The sequence below is a fragment of the Hetaerina americana genome, unplaced genomic scaffold (assembly GCF_022747635.1).
Source record: "Hetaerina americana unplaced genomic scaffold, ioHetAmer1.1.p SCAF_7, whole genome shotgun sequence".
NCBI lineage: Eukaryota > Metazoa > Arthropoda > Insecta > Odonata > Calopterygidae > Hetaerina > Hetaerina americana.
Genome location: NW_027287316.1, coordinates 60,464,322 through 60,482,669, shown reverse-complemented (window position 1 = coordinate 60,482,669; position 18,348 = coordinate 60,464,322).

Genomic DNA, 18,348 nt, shown 5'->3' with positions numbered 1-18,348 from the left:
TGAGCTATATTTCTTACCCAACCCTCTCGACTTCAGTTGACCGTAAATTGACTGATGCTTATTTAAAAAAACTGAAATTCAAATCCAATGATCAAACAAAGTAACGATCATAAAATATTGAAATCGTCTGATTTCCCGTAAAAATTAAATATATATTCCGTGGAAATGAAAAAATTGAACTCCAGTGATTATTTAATAAAACTATATAATTTGGTGATTTTATCGATTAGTGAATTGAGGAAATTATAAAACTCCTGAAAAATGTAATGAAATTTATATAAATGCAAATAAAACTCTAAATGATCACTTGACATAACAGAACAACAATTTTGCCTCCCAACCTATCCTGATTGTTAATAGGCGCCTTTATAAATGAAAGAAGTATATGATTCTGATTGGATACCATATTATGACCAATTCTGCATTTTGACGTACGACCTGGAAAACTGTGCGTGTTTTTCGCGAATTTCAGTTAGCGAAATTCGGATTTTCATGCTTTGATTAAAGTGGTCAAAAACTAGAAAGACGCTTTCGAAGTTTATTACCCGATCCATAATGCGGCAACTTGTCCATAGCTACTTGCGTAGATATATGGAAGAAGGAAAGGTTTGAGCTATACCACAGAACCCTGATTCGCGGTACCGTTCCATTATTTCCGCAAGCGGATACTGGAGTGTGCTAGCCGCTGGGTGATACTATCCCATTCACACCTCTTTATTTGTGGAAAACATAATGATTTTTTAAAGGCAGCCTTAAATTAAGCCGGTCGGCTTTTTCTATTGCCAGTAAGCGTTGAATGGTGATAATCCGCCCTGCTGTTATGAATTAGATCCTTGAATACGATAACCGGCCATTAACTGTGGCAACTCACTATTTCACTCACTCATTTGACAGTATTTACCTAATTACGCAACCCAGTTCTTGTTCTTAGGTAGAGCCTCCCTGGATTTGTGCAGCCTCCTGTTTTAAGTTCTAAAAACCGGCCCGGACTTTTGTATCTCGATTTTTTTCACATCTCCTCATGGTGATTGGCAGTGTTCTGAATTTTGTCATACACCTTTTAATCGTTAGGGTAAATGCGCAATGTTTTCGACGAACTGTTCTCTAAAATGACAAAATCAGTTTCGATGTTTTGCCGCAGGCCCAGGTGTGCCGCAGGCCCAGATGGCTATTAAATCTCAGTTTTAGAATTAAGAAAATGTGTTACAACTGAAGATTAATTTTTCAAACAGGCCCAAAATTCAGCAGGTGACCTCTAAGTGTGCCCGCCAGAACTGATATTTAGTAACAGCCAACCCTGAATTTTAGTTCATACTTCTAATTTACGCAAACATAATATTGGTTTTAAGTCCTGGATTAAGACAAAAAGCCTGCAAAAAAAAGTTTATCCGACGGTACAAGCTGAGCAATTTTTACGAATTGCAATGCATAAAGCAGTTTTTTGCTTTTTGCATGAATCGGCATTATTGGCTCGTTTATTAAGTTTGACGTTGAAGAAGAAGGTTCAATCCGGAATTCCAAATCGACGTCACAAGTTTGTACGTAACGCAACATCATTAGCGACAGAGGAATTATAACTAACGTCAACACGATTCTCAATGTTAATACGATTGGCTAAACAAAACTGAAGTCAGGTATTCCATTTATACCAGCATTATTATTACTGCCATGTAGTTAAAACCATGATGTCGCAAATGGTGGTCCAGTCCAGTGAGTATAAAGGGATGGGGTGGTTCAGACGTTTCGATTCCATATTCCTCAAAATGGCTTTTATGTAGGCCAGTTAATATGGATGAATGGAAAAGGTGAAATGATAAAATAATTTTTTCATTAAACTACAAACATTTAAAAAAAATTATTGCATAGGAATGACTGTCTCGAAACCCCTGCGTTATTAATAATGCACCGGGAGTATTTTTTTCATTTGACCAAAGTTGGTCAAAAAATTTTATTTTGAAGCATGGTGTTCCAAAACGGAAAATGCAAATATGTTCTAAGGCAAAAAAAAAGGTTTCCCGTTTCGCAATAGCTCAATCACTGTAATTGGCGGTAGATTTAATTGTAGAGAGTACGGTAGGCCGACATCATTTCTCAACATGTCCACGAATGTATCCAACTATACCATCAATCACACGAACTCACCAATAGGCCTTTCATGGAGTAACCAAGCGCCAATGTATGTCCAAGAGCATTGTAGCACGATTAATAAAAAAACTATGCCAAGAAGGGAACAATAAAGGCCGACGCAGCCGCAATCCATTATTGATACAAGGGTTCTCGTATAAATCATAATTCAAAGTGAGGCAACGAAGAAATTGAATTCATTTTTTGGAAGGAACGACCAAAAATATAATACTATCCATGAATTAAGTCGAAAAGCGTATCAGCTTGGCCTAAACAAATCCGAATTCTATTTCTGCTAATTCGTTCCACTCGCCGAAAAATATACACACCTTGGCTAAAACCCTTTGCCGCAAAACCTCTCTGAAGATCATTGTGACCCGATGGATGTGTTTGATATTGCGAAAGAATAACTGGGTGATCGACCATTGCCGTTGATATAAAGTTCGAGGGTATTTTGATGCCCCGACCAAATGAAAAATAAAATCGCTATACGATATAGGCAATACTGACTACACGAACGCGAAAACAATTTGGTTGGTACTACAGATGTGTGCATAAAAGATTATGTGAGTTTGTATTTTTATTATTGAGCAATGTAAAAACCTGCCTTAAGGGGACCACATAGCTCTGTGACTCAAAAATGTCGAGGTTTCATTTTTAAAAGAAATGAGTTATAGCTCTATATCATCCATAGAATTCGTGGACGATATAATGACGATATGAACGAAATTGCTCGACTTTTGTTATTGGTATTCTACCATTTATGGAAGATTTTGGGTGTACACAGACTATACAACGATATATTTCCTTGCATCTCAAAACAAAACACAACCTTATATCCATAACTACGATAACCCTCTGTTCAATTCCGCATACTTACTATCTCTCTTTATTCTGTTCTAGATGTCTGTCCTATTCCTACCCCTTCCTCGCTTTCCCAGCGTTCCCCGGTCTATCGCTCTCTTCAACTTCCCTTTGAAAATCAAAACGCTCTGTATCCACCTTTCCCACTTCCTTTTGATATACCTTAACAATTATATCTCCTTCCCCACCATACCACGTATTAGCTAGTTTTTTTTCTCTCTCCATTTACCCTTCTCCATTCTTCTCAACTTCCACACTTCAAAAGCCTCCAATCTACGCTCATCATTTTGCCTCAATGGCCATGTTTTCGCGCCGTATAAAACCTCGCTCCTCATCCAAGTTAGAACGAGTCTTTCCTTAACATCCTTACTCAAATCCCTGTGGTTCATCCCCTCCTTTTTGTGGAAGCTTCCTCGGCTAAATTCATTCTTCTCCCTACGTCCCTATAACTTTCACCATCTTGATAAAGATCTGAAACCATATGACAAAGCACTTCCGGAGTAAAAACAATTCCACCTGCTGAAGTGTATGAACCCCTTTCTCAATATTAATTTAACTTCCATATTCATAGAAATCAACATAGCCTTTTATTTTCTCCATACACCTGACTTAAAGCTAATACCACGTCGATGCCTCGTTGTTGGAAAGTCTACGATGGGAAAGTCTACGATGGGAAACCCTACACCGCTCACATGTTGACAGGTCTAAATACAGAATTTGAATAAAGTAGGTACTTGGGCATTACCCTCACTAAATACTAATCATAAAACGTGGGTTTTAGGAATGCATATGACTTCAAAAAATCTAGACTTATTCGATGAGTATTAGGAAAATATGGTGACTAGGTATGGGTTGCTGTTACTTTGTGCTGGTGAGGCTGCGTATGGAATACGTGGAAGGTATTTGGGTCCCTTTAGAGAAGGATCTGATTTATCAGAAAGAAAATTTGTAATGAAGGACTGCTCGATTTCACGAGAAATTTTGCGATAATAAAGCAAGCGTAACCCGGTTAATAGAGAAGCTAGGATGAGAGTCCCTTCAAAAACGAATGGGACAGGCAAGATTAATGCTATTAGAACGATACAGGAAACTCGACTTAACTTAAACACTGAAGATATTTTTTACATTTCTCAGAATATCATTATTGTACACGCATTATTATTATTGCAGTTATTATAGTTATTATCATTATTATTACATCAGCAAATTCGGATAAAATATGCGAGATAAACTGCTGCACCAATAGATTCAAGGAAACTTTCTCTCCCAAAAAAACTGAAACACTTATCCAGTCAGTTACCTTATACTACAGGCGTAACACACCTAACCACACGTCTCCAGCGAGGCTTGTAGGGTGTGACGTAGATTTAGATACATTGCCACGAATCGCGATCTTTCTTTTACAACGATATTGCAAACTGATTATCGTCCACCACTAACCCGTTAGCTCTAGACGGCCGCCATCCATCCTTGCGCAAAGAGCAACAGTTCTCCAGAGCTACCATCTGATTTCATCCCCCATGGGTCTCATGGCGATTGCACCTGACCCCATTCTCCGACAGAAGACCTCTCGTTCTCTTAGGACAGGGGCAACGCCCCGTAATCAACCGCGGGATCTTTCCATGAATATTAAAGAAAATGTGGGGACTCGAATACTCGTGGTGCCTTCATTAATAGTAATAAGAGTTATAGTACGATGAAGTGGTATTACATTTAAATTTCCTCCTCGGAGCGGGTTAGTTCACTCTGAAATATGATTTTATTATAAATGCAACACTTCTATTGCCATTCGAGTCATATCACTTACTTCAACTACTTAAGTATGCTACTATGCAACTACGTACAATACTCATCTAGATTAATAACTGTTAATCCAGTTCATTTTTTCAACAATCGTATTAATAACGGTTTTATTACTTAATTTACCTGTTGAAAATTTTAAATTTAACTACTGAGATTTATTTGTTCGCGACGACAATCATTTCAGCTTTTGGGGATTGGTTAGGTAATGTGATATGTAAGAATTCCGCAACAGATGCTTCAGCTTTAAGAATTGTAAACTCAGTTGCAAGAGGGAAATCGATTTAAAGAGAAACGATTATATTCGTAAAATTATCTCACAGATAAATACAATTCCAAAATGACATATAGGCAACATTTCAAAAATCATATTCCTAAAACGACACTTGTTAAATCCTCGACAGTAGAACACGTAGTTACCTATAGCGCACGATTCCTTATTGTAAAATAAAAAATGGATTGACATCAAGTTTTGAAGTTTAGGCATGGCAGGGAAGAGATCCGGTTGTCGGGAGAAATGTGAAGATGGTAGGACAATTGGATGTGGAAGATACCAAGAGGATAATGAAGACTCTAATGGAAGAGAGAATCCTGGCAAAGCTAGGCAGAGGTAGAAAAATACGGGGCATTCTAAAAAGGAGTAAGGGAATTAAAGATAAAGAATGAATTATCACAATATTTAGTCTGCAGTTAAAGGATGTTTGGAGACATGTTTAATCATGAGTGCAATAGTGTCGAGTATCAGGGTACATTAATAATCTAAACTGGAAGACTACTACTTATTGATAGCACCGGTTAAAAGGAAAAATTGACCCCCAAACAAATTATTTCTATGAGAAAAACCTATTTTAGAAGTAACTATGGAGGGCTAAAATATTGATGGCAGACATTAACTGAAAACAACATTAGTTTTGGATTTCATTTGGAGTGTATTTTTGTATGGCTTTATGGCTTTGTATGACTTTTGCCGGCCCTGTTGGCGGCGGGGTAACGTCCTCGTCTGCCAACCCAGAAGACGCGGGTTCGATTCCGGCTTGGGTGTTTTTTCTTCCACTTCCACCAGCTAGGGTGTATGTAATTGTCAAATGGTTATATCGATGTTCAAAGTCCGATGTTAAGGTCAAAGTGCTGTTTTCGAACTTATACAAAATAAATAAAACCTGTCCTTTAGGTAAAGAATGAACATAATTTGAAGGCTCTTGGAGGCATTCGGATGGATGGAAAAAATAATTAAGGGAAAGAGGAAGACAAACGATGAAGTATAGCATATGGTAGGGGAATTTGATAGATGAAATTCGGAAAAGACCGAAAAGGTGGGTGACGGAGATGTTGAGTGGCAGTAGGTGGACAGAATGTGTGCGGTAAAGGGAAGGTAGACTGCTTATTGAAAACTGTCAGAAAGTACGTAGTACTAAAGGAGGAAATAATGTAAGAGGTATGATTTAATACTAGATCAATTCATACGATAAGTAATTCACAAAAGCTGTTAAATTCCCAAGCCCAAATCCCATCTTGGAGAGATTGATGATCTACGATAGGAAGGGGCTCTAAAATTGGGAATGGACATCCAGCATCGTCTTGTTTCTTCAATGCATATATCAATTTAGAAGTCCACTACATTTTAAACAGTCAACTTTATTAACAACATCCTTAAAACCAACATTCAAAAGTAAGACAAATAATTGTATGATTTGCGTTATTATTTCATGCTATTTTTCATTTTAAGGGACGATTTAGGAAATTTTTCATCCCCTAGCTTTCGATTTCGAGATTCGAGCTTGAATTTTTTCGTCCCCTAGAGACATAGACCACAGATTTATGTAAAAAAAATCAAATAGGCAGTAGTGTTCAGTAAATATAAGTTATTAGGTATGGCATAATAAATTCTTCCAAGTGAAAACGATGAAAAACAGAAAATCCTCGGCAAGTAATTTTCATTAAAAACCTTCGCTGAGTGTTTAGAACGCGGGAAGTGCTGGCTGTATTGAATTAGCGAGCGAATCCAGCTAATTTGAAGCATGATTTTGTTAACCACCAAGCTACAAGGCCACCAAGCTAAAAGTAGTATCACTTATTTTTCCCGGATAGACGGACGGATGGGCGGCGGTTTCCGTAGCTGTGTTCGAGAAGATGAGTCTCAGGAAAGGCTGGTGGCAGTTGGCTCCCAGCCTTTGCGGAGTGTGAATAGTTCGTTTGCGAAACCTCTATAACGTGACCTTGTTACGCTCCGTCATGAACCGGTTATTGAAACAGGGCTCTGCCACCAAAATTTGTGTCAAATTGAGAAAAAGTAGAAAAGAGATGCATGACATGCCCAAGGCAGCTTATGGCGATAAATTTTGAGACAAACCTTCCAATTTTAAAGGCTTTGTTTAACAGGGATAGTAGATGAAGTGTTCGATGGTTTCTGATGAACTTGGAAGGCCTAAAATTGATTTGTATCGACTTGTGACCAAAAACATGGGCATGAGAAAAGTGTGTGCCTAGTTGGTGCCATAAGTGCTCTCGGCCGAACTAAATGAAACGTACGCGGATCTGCCAAGAGCTTCTCAACCATGTGAGTGAGGATCCAAATATTTAGACAATGTCTCACCAGACTTCTTCCTCTTCCCCCGTCTATAATTCTTGCCGAGAGGACGCCACCACGGCTCGGTGGAACAAGGCTTTACAACAGGCCCTGACGAGGGAGCTAAACAGCATTCCGGGGGTCGCCCTCCAGGACCCGTTGGTGGCCTGAAAAAGCCGCTAGCAATGGTATGTGGTCGCACAAGGGTGCAACTTCGAAGACTTTTGAGTGATATCCATTCAGGCAAGACCTTGTAAGTTTATTAATGTATTTTATTTATTTTAGTACCCTGCAAGCCACCGCTAAGGTGTGTGGAAATGAAGTTTACAGTCAAAATTTAAGATAGATGTCCTTTCTCTAAATCTCTACCTCTTAAGATTCCACTAAATGGATGGTTGTATATCCATTAGGAAAAAAGATCAAGCTACTATTTCATTGAACACTTCGTCATTACAATGAGTTTCACTCAAAACTGTGCTCGAAGGTTTTTTATTTTTCATGGGCGCTCGAAATATTTCCTTTAAATTGAGACCATTAATAGAGCAAATAGCCAAGAAAAAATTAAATCGAATTTCACAGGTGGGAATGGTTCTAAAAAAATACTTTCAACTGAAAATTGATTACCTTTTTTTCAGAAAATTTAAAGTAACTCGATCTATGACGGATTTCATAGTAAAATACAATTGCCATGGCAAACAATAAGCTTTAATGAGAGAATTATTTACCAAACGATAAGGAAGAGCGCCTAAAACATAAAGTTGAATGGTGGTGATAACCCATAACCAAATAGGGATACATAATGAAAAACTCAAACTCAAATCAATTTATTTTTGCTTGCAAATTATTACTTTTGCCCACAGCTTATTTATTTTTCTTGTAGAATTCATTTTTAAACTCATTTATATTACTATTTCGTGGAATATTCAGCTTTATACAGCTTATGTTATTGTTTTTGTAGATCTTATTTCCATTCATTTAGAAACGACAGTTATCTAGAACAATGAATTTTTAATAAAAATCATAAATTGTATTTTACCTTAGGTCAGATAAAATTATTTCCAAGAAAAATATTCAGGGTTTATTTTTAACAAAATCTCCGTTCTTAATGAACTTATTTTTCCTCCTCCATTTTCTTGTTTCCGTCTTCCGGCTGAACTTTCACTCGAGGAGCCACAGCATGAATTTCAGATAAGGGCGTGAAACGCGAAAGGTTGACAGGCCGCTACTAATATGCAATCCAGATTATCTTAAGATTTGCCTCGTGATCACCTTACACTCGCCTAGCAATTAGATTCAAATCTAGCCTCTCGAACAGAATAGACACGAACGGCGTTGTTTTTTTAAGCCATGAGTAGCTCGTACGGAATACAGTATTTCAGTGTTTCCCTAATAGCCCGGAGGGGAATTGCGGCACTTCTATTTTAACCTGGATGAAAGAAAAACTTCCTGGAAAATGAAATCACTTTCATAGACGGTGCGGAAGAATGTACCGCAAGCACGCAAAGGTGCGTGACTCTCTACGATGCATCTGTCTTATATATCCTGAGAGTCGACCACTGAAAAAAATAGCCTTAATCTATCCGGCATTGTGTAAAGCTAATAATATCTCTCAAATACTAAACACCTTTAATCTCTTTAACATTAAACTCAACAGAGATATGGAAAAATCAGGAAAAATTCACGATGGTAAATTTTTCTAAACTCAATTATGCATAAAAAGATTTAATTTAGAAATCTTTCCCTACTCTTTACTGATGGGGCAATAGTAATCCGTGATATCAACTTCCGCTAGAATCGGGAGACATTCCAAAGCTTTCGTTTCTTCCAGAATGATACGGAATGAAGACTGACGAGTGACAGGGGGCCCACTCATTTTATGTAGTCCCATTAACGACTATTTCCGCGTTTGTCCCGATGAATTTCCAACGTTTTTTCTTAATTTTTATCATGAGTTTTTGATATCTGGTTGATTTTGTTTCGCACCACCGCCTCATCGCTCCACGAGCCACTGACATCTCTGTAGTTGTTTTGACCAATATTCTGTTTTATTTACTGGTCTTGAACGAGTTATGGCATACTGAAAAGACGAATTGACCACGCAAATAAATGAAACGTCGATCTTAACGGCATTTCTCGTATTTCCATATCATGCTCCCGATTTGCATATCACATTCTCAACGCTAAAAAAAATGGCCCGCTTCTCTGTTTTTCTCCCGTATTTAAAAAGAAGTTGAATATTTTTTCAGTATTCCTGTCCAAGCGGCCATCCTGATTGAAATGCAGAAAAAAAGAAGGCCTTAGGAATTTCTATGAACGGCGAGAAAACTCACAGCCTTGTGAATAAACTGGCGGACAAGGCGTGCTAAGTTAATTTTCAGATTTTATATGAATATATTTAGGTTCTCGAGATGCCAAAATGAACCTCCAAGTTAGCTAAAATACTTTTGCTCAAAGGAGGAAAGCAGGCGTTCTACGCTAGTTCTCTCCGGTGCAAAACAACCCATATTTCCGGCTCTCGAACGAGTTTCTCATGTCCATTACGGACACCTTTAAAAAAATTTAGTGTAGGAAATGCTCGACTCCTATTTTGAAATGACATAGGAGCACGAGAATTATTCGAATGTGTGTTCGTCAAACTAAACTTTCAGACGCTGCTGGTAGAAAAAAATCATTTTTAAGAACGTGTGGCGTTACGCAGACGCAAATTAAATTGAATTCACCTCAACCACAGTTAAACCGCAGTGCAACGTCTTTTACCGATCGATGATTCCACGCCATCTTAAAGGAGCCATCGTCGTGGTAAATAAAATTGAATGTTTGAAATCATAGTAATATTTTATGCTCTTTACATGGCCAACATGGGCCTTGAAACTAAGTGGTCAAATACATATATTTTAAATACATCGTGGCTATCGTACTGGCCCAGAGGGCTCGGGTTCAAATCCCGGCGGTGTTCAATATTTTTCAGTGGTATCTCGATCCCTACTTGAGGTGCTTTGTGGAGGGCAGTTTGAGTGAGTACGCCGTCCGTCGGATGGGACGTTAAGCTGCGGACTCCTTTGAGCCTTCCGTAAAGAGTAGGCTAATGCCGACGCCTGGTTTCTCTCCACCCTTCATCCTTTCCTGTCCATCCCCTATGGCGCAAATGACCTCAGCAGTCGGTCGCCTCCCCTAAATACTACTACTTGAAATACATCGAAATCCGAGTGGCATCTACCAATGCTGGTCAATTGTTTTCTCTCAACATCAAGATTTTGACTGAAATATTTTCGTTAATTAACTTTTCCAATGTTTCATACGAAAAGTTGAGTACCTTAAGAGCTGAGAGTTAGGTAAATTACATTATTACCTAAATGACTTCTCTTCGAAATTCCAAAAGCCTGGATTTAAAAAATATATTTAAATCTTAAAAGTTTGTGAAATTATGTCTTAATATATAAATTAAATGTTAAAACTATTTATATTAAGGGTGGGAGTAGGAGTTTTTTGATGAATTTTTTAAATATTTTTTTTCTCGTGTTTTGAAACGAAGGCTGAATGGACAAGGCTGCTATTATAGGACAGATGTAATATGAAAATCAATGAATTTCTTCATTTTTGATTAGGTTATCGGTGTGAATTAAGATCAGTAAGCGCAACATGCTCAACTCGATTACTCCCGTTGCCAAATTCAAATATTTGCAAACGTAGCCAGTGAAGAATGGCATCATTCCAAAAATCTATGCAACTGAGGGGACTCTATTTTGATAGTCAGGCTTTACAACATGAATCATCATTAAATTCGACTGGAATTTCTCATTGCCTTCGAAATGTCTCGAGACTTGGATTCAAATTTTGAAACCAGTAAGGGAGAAAATGTCTTACTATGTAGTCATCAGAGAGTATCACTAATTTTCTGCGTGCTCATTCCCAAGATTTTTCCAACTTTTGCATCGAGTATGGCAAGATTTTTTTCCAATTTTAATTTAATACTGTAGATTCCTTGTAAGATTTCAATCAATAAAAACGCTCGGAATGATAGAGTAATCTGTAGTGTGATATCTGCCTCCGTTTTCTTTCTTGCAATAATTATTTTTTGTTGAGAAAGATGATACTGTACAATTCACTGATTATTTATCAAAAAAATCGAACGACATGTCATTCATATTAGTTATTACATCGAAATGTGCACGTGTTCTCTCCTGTTGATAATGACGACCCGGAATTTAAACTATCTGGGATTATAATGGCAGCCTTGAGCACGTATATCCAAGTCCATTCAACTTACCTTACCTTCAATCCAACTACTAAATTACACCAAAATGCATTGTTTTACGCTCTCAATCGCAGTGATTTTTTTCAACTACCACACACAAAATACCTTTTAAGTACGTCATTCAGCTGGAGAGATAGAAAATTAAAAGGTCCCTTGCGCGAGTAATTTCCGCTCCACGTTGTAAATCACCAGGCTGGGTAAAAAAAACTAAATGCTAAAAAGCGCACGCTAAATTTTACTTTATTTCTAGGATTGCTTCCCATTATATATTGTAAAAGTAGAAAAACCCGGGTATAGCTTACATGACGGCACAATTGGATTTTTGATGGCCCTTATAAATCATTAAGTGACATTAGCACGCTTCACTATTAAGGTTATTTGTGAGATCTGGCCAGAAATAACAAAACTAAACTGAAGTATGAAGCTTTCAAGAAATGTCACTGCCTCCAAGAATTATTTCCATGTTTCCTTAGTTTTGACTAAGATAAAATTAATATCAAAATGCAGATTTATACGAGAAAGGTACGACGCCGGTATTAAAAAGCTGGTTACAAGGATGCAAAAAGTGATTGATCGTCAAGGCGACTATGTAGAAAAATAGCTAAATGCTCAGCCTTTCCAACGACGTACACAAAGTTAAGAATAAATTTGATTTTTCATTAAAAAAATAGAAGACCTTACATTTCTAATCACCCTCGTAGAAATAATGTTAGAATACCGTTGAATATGATGGAAACCTAGATTTACTGCTTCTACTAAGTTAACTATGTATATGCATCTACCGAAGTTGATACGATAACAACAAACGATATGGGGATTTTCAAATAGAGAAATTTCTTGGCAAAGTTGTCGTGTTAAAAAAAACTATATTTTCGGGCAGGTTCCCAAAAAAAAGTTCTCCATTGATTCCAAAGTTCAGACCTGAAATGACCTGAAATTTGCGGGCGAGTCAGCGAATGATTAGCACACTTAACTGAGTAGTAAATAACCACCTTCATTATACAAAAATACCCTAAATGAAGTTCACAAATAATATGGTGAGGGAAAGGTAAGTAGGGGAATGGCAGTCAGCTAATATCCTAGCTATTATCGCGACCATTCCAGTGCGTCCCGAATCAGGGTCTAGCCGAGTTATAAACTATCGGAAAGGAAGCGCGCACAGTACCGCTACAGATCAATTTACTAGTCGACACATATGAGGTATTTTTTTTGCTTTTAGTTCGTAGTGGAATAGTAATTACGAGAATAGTACTATTTATCAGCAAAATTCGTTTGAAAACTTCACGCAATCAACGGCAGTATTATGACTTTGAGCATTTCCATATTATACCTTGGACAACACTTGTTGCCAAGAACCTTTGTTTACGAAAATTACCACTTTGAGTTCCAACTTTACACTAAATCCTTTGGCCATTATGGTGGGTGAATATGGGTCCTTTTACTTTAGTAAGACTAGTGTATGCAGCGCTTTCAAAGCTGTTTCAATAGAAAAACGCGAAATATGAAAGGCAGGAACTTAGTAATAATATTTTGCACGTTTTCAAAAATACAGCGACTCGTATTCCAAAGTGTATTTTTGCAAAAAATTAAGGCATACTAAATAAGTACCTCATTTCAGTAGTATTAGCATTTTAATATTTGTAAAATTAAATGCATTTTATTATCATTAGGCTCACGCCGAAATACCCTCGCGTCGAATTACGATTTCACGTCTCTTCGGCCTACGCTATCCCATTGAACGAACCCCGGATCCATGGCTGACTATAAGATGTGAGCGCAGAAACCACTAGCCATAAGAGGGACCTGCATACCTATTTGTATGCAGACTGGAGAGTCCTTTTTAATTGGATGTGAGAGAGGAGAAATAAAATATCCCTAGCTAAACAACAATTTCACGAAAAATACCAGCACCAGCTTCTACTATAGCGACAGAGATACAAGATGTATATTTTTGTGACTATACCATCAACATAAAATTTGCATAACAATGCTAACATTCTTAAAATTAAACTTACCTTTTCTATTACAGAAATTACGCATTTGGTTCGCCTAACCCTACGCAGAAGATGGAAAGTTAAAACACTGGAGGAATGAAACGGGGCAATCATATTTTCCTCAGCATTTCAGTGTACAAAATAATAACCCTTTAACATTCGTCCCTCGACTTCATGATACTTAATTTATGAGGCTTAGCGAATTGTTCACACTGACTACGTTTCTAATTGATTACTTTCATGACCATTATCATTTTGTTGGATGTATTAGAGAGTTTGTAAGGAGTTTTGAGACAAAACTAGGATTAAGGCTTCGAGAGGTCAACTAGGGCTTGATACCGGCTTGTTAGATAACGGAGTATGTGTATCTTTTAACGAAAACTGAAGCCTGAAATATTTTTAGGGAAGAACACAAAATGAAAGCGACCGGGAATGAAAAGAATATTTTCCCACGAAGGGACAAACACGGCGCGGACCTTGCGTCGGATCGAGCGACCAAATTGTATCCTCGCCAAATGGCGTTCATTACGGGGAAGGGGCGATGAGGGAAGCAAGTACGCAACCGAAAGCGCCAAGGAAATGGAATCTTTGATCAATCTCGTGGACTCTTGGTATTAAGGGAGCGAGTGGATAAGGCGAGGCGGATGTAACGAAGACTTCTTAGTGACCCAGATTGTCTCGATCCTACAGCGACCGTGGGCCGTAAAACAGTCCAAGTCCCGCACAAGATGGCTACGACTTAGCTCTCCGGGGAAATTTGATTACCTGTCCATTTTGTATATCATCAGTCCATTCCACTGGAAAGCTCATCGCGTGTACAAATTGAATTTACTTTGAGGAACGAACAGGAATGAATGTGTAATGGTAAGGCAGCAAGTGCAAATGAAAGATACTTGCAGGGCATTTAGATCTCAAAAACACGTTTCCTTGAGCCTCATTATTTAAGAATAGCACTTGCTGTAAGGCCGTGATTTGATAATATACAAAATATAAACGCTCCAATGGTAAAAACCATGGCAATCGCTGCATGTGACCATCTCTTAAAAACCCATAGAAGCTTAATTAAAAGAATAATATGGATGTATCATTCTATAAATTAGAAATCTTATGAAAAATTTCGAAATATTTCACATGGTTTATTTATGTTGAAGCATTAAACTCATTACATTAACTTTAACAGAAAATTAAAAAAATAACTTTTCACTAGTTGCAACTAATTACTCGCATATCGCTCGCATTCAATTCTCCAGAACATGACCATTTTCTGCACGATAAAGGAAGAACAACATCAAAAACTATATGCAACTCAGGGAAGACAATCAATCGAAATATTTTGGGAATTTAAATTGATATTTACCCAGATAATACTATGAAAAAACTCATGATATTCACATTTGAGGTACAATTATTTTTCCATTTCCTGTAGCATACGGTGTTGCACTATTAGTGATCTTTTCATAGGTGGTCACTAAGCGCGTATATTAATATTAGATCGTACGGCAATGATGTTAACGGGAATCAGTTTAATTATAAAGTTGGATTGAGAGCTGACAACCACTTTCCCAATCAAAAGTCCCAGTTGATTGAATTAGTGGATACACACACCATACAAAATACCGGTTCGTCCGGAAAATAAGTGTACTGATCTCGGGGAAAAAAATTTATTGAACTTTTGCATATCTTAAGCTAATATTCCTCAAAATAGGACCCTTGTGAGTCGATACACTTGTTCCAGCGGCGTTCCCATTCCTGGAACGCTCCCGCGAAGGCATCATCGGGAACCTCTCGAAGACTCGTCGTCGACCTCTTCTCTGCCCTCCACGAACATCTTGTGCCACCAAAAGATCATGTTTCTGGACATGGCTGACTCCCCGTAAGCCTGGTTAATCATACCGACAGTTTCGGTAGACGATTTCCCAAGCATTACCGCAAATTTGATGGAATAACGCTGCTCCAAAAACTTCGGCATCGCGTTCCGTGACGTGGGTCGAGCGTGGAGGTTCGCGTTAACAGAGCTCCTCACTACACCACAGCTCAAGGCCGACTGCCTTTTTCAGCGTCGCTTGCCAACATACCCCCCTCCAATCGCAGCCCGTCAGAGCGGTGCTGGGCGCGCCTGGAGCGGCGCGCCCAGCCCAGGAGTCAGTACACTTATTTTCCGGACGAACCCTGTATGATGGCTGGCTACGGACAGGAAGGTCCAATTTTCAAAGCTTAGCCTGTACTTCGGAGAACATCACACAAAAATGCAAGTAGTGCGATTTCTTCGTCAATAGAACGCCGTGGAAAATCTAATATTGGCACAAGAAAGATACTGACCATATACCATGAATGTGCTTAATTCAACTGCCCGCAGGCTTATTTAGACTATTCAAATTTTTTCCTCTATCAAACTATCAATAAATTCCACGTCGTGAAACAAGTTTGTTTGGGAAATTATTGGCCATGTTGTAATAATTATCGACTGCAAGAGTTAGCAATGACAAGAAACGGTTGGTAATTTTTGTGGTATTAAGCCCGAAACATACCTTTAATAACCTTCTGTATGCCGTAAAAATACGTGATTACATTAAGAACTTCGATTAAGACAAAATTTCTGACCATAACCTCTCCTGTACGAGTAATTGCAAGTTCATGGCAATGGAAAGGGAGATTTATTTTATAGGAACATGAAGTCATTTTTCTGAAATAGAAACGGAGATTTACTAATGCTAATTTTAATGTAAAACTAAAATGGTGCACCAAATAAAATAGGCCAAACGTGTTTAAAAGCGATTATCTATCACTTCAGTTGGCTTAGTAATATATTATTCTCATCTCATTCAGCACGAAGCCTGAAAAATCACTTATATAACAACAAATATCACTTCTTGACAGTTAGACGCCTAATGAATAAAATTAAATAATTTCTCCAGCAAAAAACACAAATATTTATGCTCAACAGTATAATTGAACTTGAAATATAACTGTTTGAACAAAATAAAATGATTCAACATACGATATATTTAGATCGTTATTTTTACCTGAAGCACGAACGAATGCCTCAATTTGTACTATCTCAATGTAGTGTTCTTAATTGAAAGTCGAGTAGGGTAAGGGTGGCAGAGAAGAACAGAGATACGCCAGGGCAGCTTACTTGTCTATGACTAATAGTCTTGCCTTCTCTATTCGTGACTCTTAAGGGTTACCATTCTAATACCTCCAGCATACGTGCTACCTTTCTATTCCAAGCGGTTTCCTCATTTTGTCGGTTAGCGGACACACTCAATTTATTGGCCTATCGAAAGTAGCCAATAGGTCGATTATTTTGTACAGTGCTATCGTGCAGAAAAGTGCTTAGGCACCCCCTCCTTAGAGTGGCTGCCCATACTCCAATACCCTTTCCCTCCTCATCCATGCAAGTTGTATAGCAACTCCCGCTTTGCTGTAATAATCTTCTTAACATTATTGTCAGTTTTTACTCTCTGTTCTCGATTTATGTCGTAAGCCTGACTATTTGCATTCTTTTCACAAATTAAATTTCTTGGATTTAACATTTTTTAAATGCCCGGCAAGTCTTGAAGTGATACTAAAATCTAAAATAACTTAGCACTCCTGGGTACGAATTACCCTGTTTACGCAACTAGCGCACCGATCGCCTTAAGTTAGCATAGGACCGTAGTCTTGTCTGCGCAAGTTCTTACTACTGAAACGTATGCTTACAAAACGCTGTCAACTCACCATAGTAGGTGCAAGCAGCGGGATTAAAACTCGTAGAAGGAAGTATGACTTTAATCACAATGGTCCACAGATGGAAAACTATTGGAATCGGATGTTTCCTGAAGAAGTAAAATTTTATAAAATTTTTGTCACTAAAGACAAAATATGCTTAACTATAGCCTCCATTTTAATTATGTAGATTGTAAGACTCTGTTTTTCAGGTTTTCAAATAGTTCCGTTAGTCGGCAAAAGATTTATGAGACATGACAATTTATAAAACCTGTGATAAGCAGTCGGGTACACTTGTTATTCCATGTTTTGGTCTCCTGCAATGACATGTTTCTTTGCTCTTCTTTCTCAAATCTCATTCACAGATTATATGAAGTCAGCTTATTCTTTGGGCATATGTCCTATGTTACTCAGAGGTTTTTGTCTTATATTCTTTTGGCTCAAATTATTTTTATTCGTAATAACTCTGCACCACGCTCTGTTTTATGTAGCATTACTAATTTAAACTTTTAAGACACGGTTACTTTCAGGTAAATGATTTTTTTAAAGTTTTCTAGTACCATAGCACCGCAATGTTTATGATATATTGCTCATTTTTCAGTTTATGATATATTCCTCATTTATATTTTATCAGATGTGGAAATTCAAATATTATGTATTCACTAAGCCTAATTTTTCACTGTTCTTTTGACGTGATTTAAAATCATATTTTTTACGCAAACCTAGCCTCTAAAATAACTTTATTATCAATACATCAATATTGTGCAAAACTACATTAGGAGGTAAAATTTGGAAAGCTTTTGTTTGTACAAATTTTATTGTCATTAATTTTTTTTAAAAAGAAAAAAACATAATTTATGCATGTCCGAGATTTTTTCATGAAATATGGCTAATCTGTTCATGACTAACTTTGTATGCGGTAGAGGGAAGGAAGCACTGAGTACGAAGAAGTATGATAATGAGCAAAACGTAGTGTGAACGCACGCACGCACGAAATAACGTACCTTCGTTACGTTCATTGGTAATGTAAACGGGGA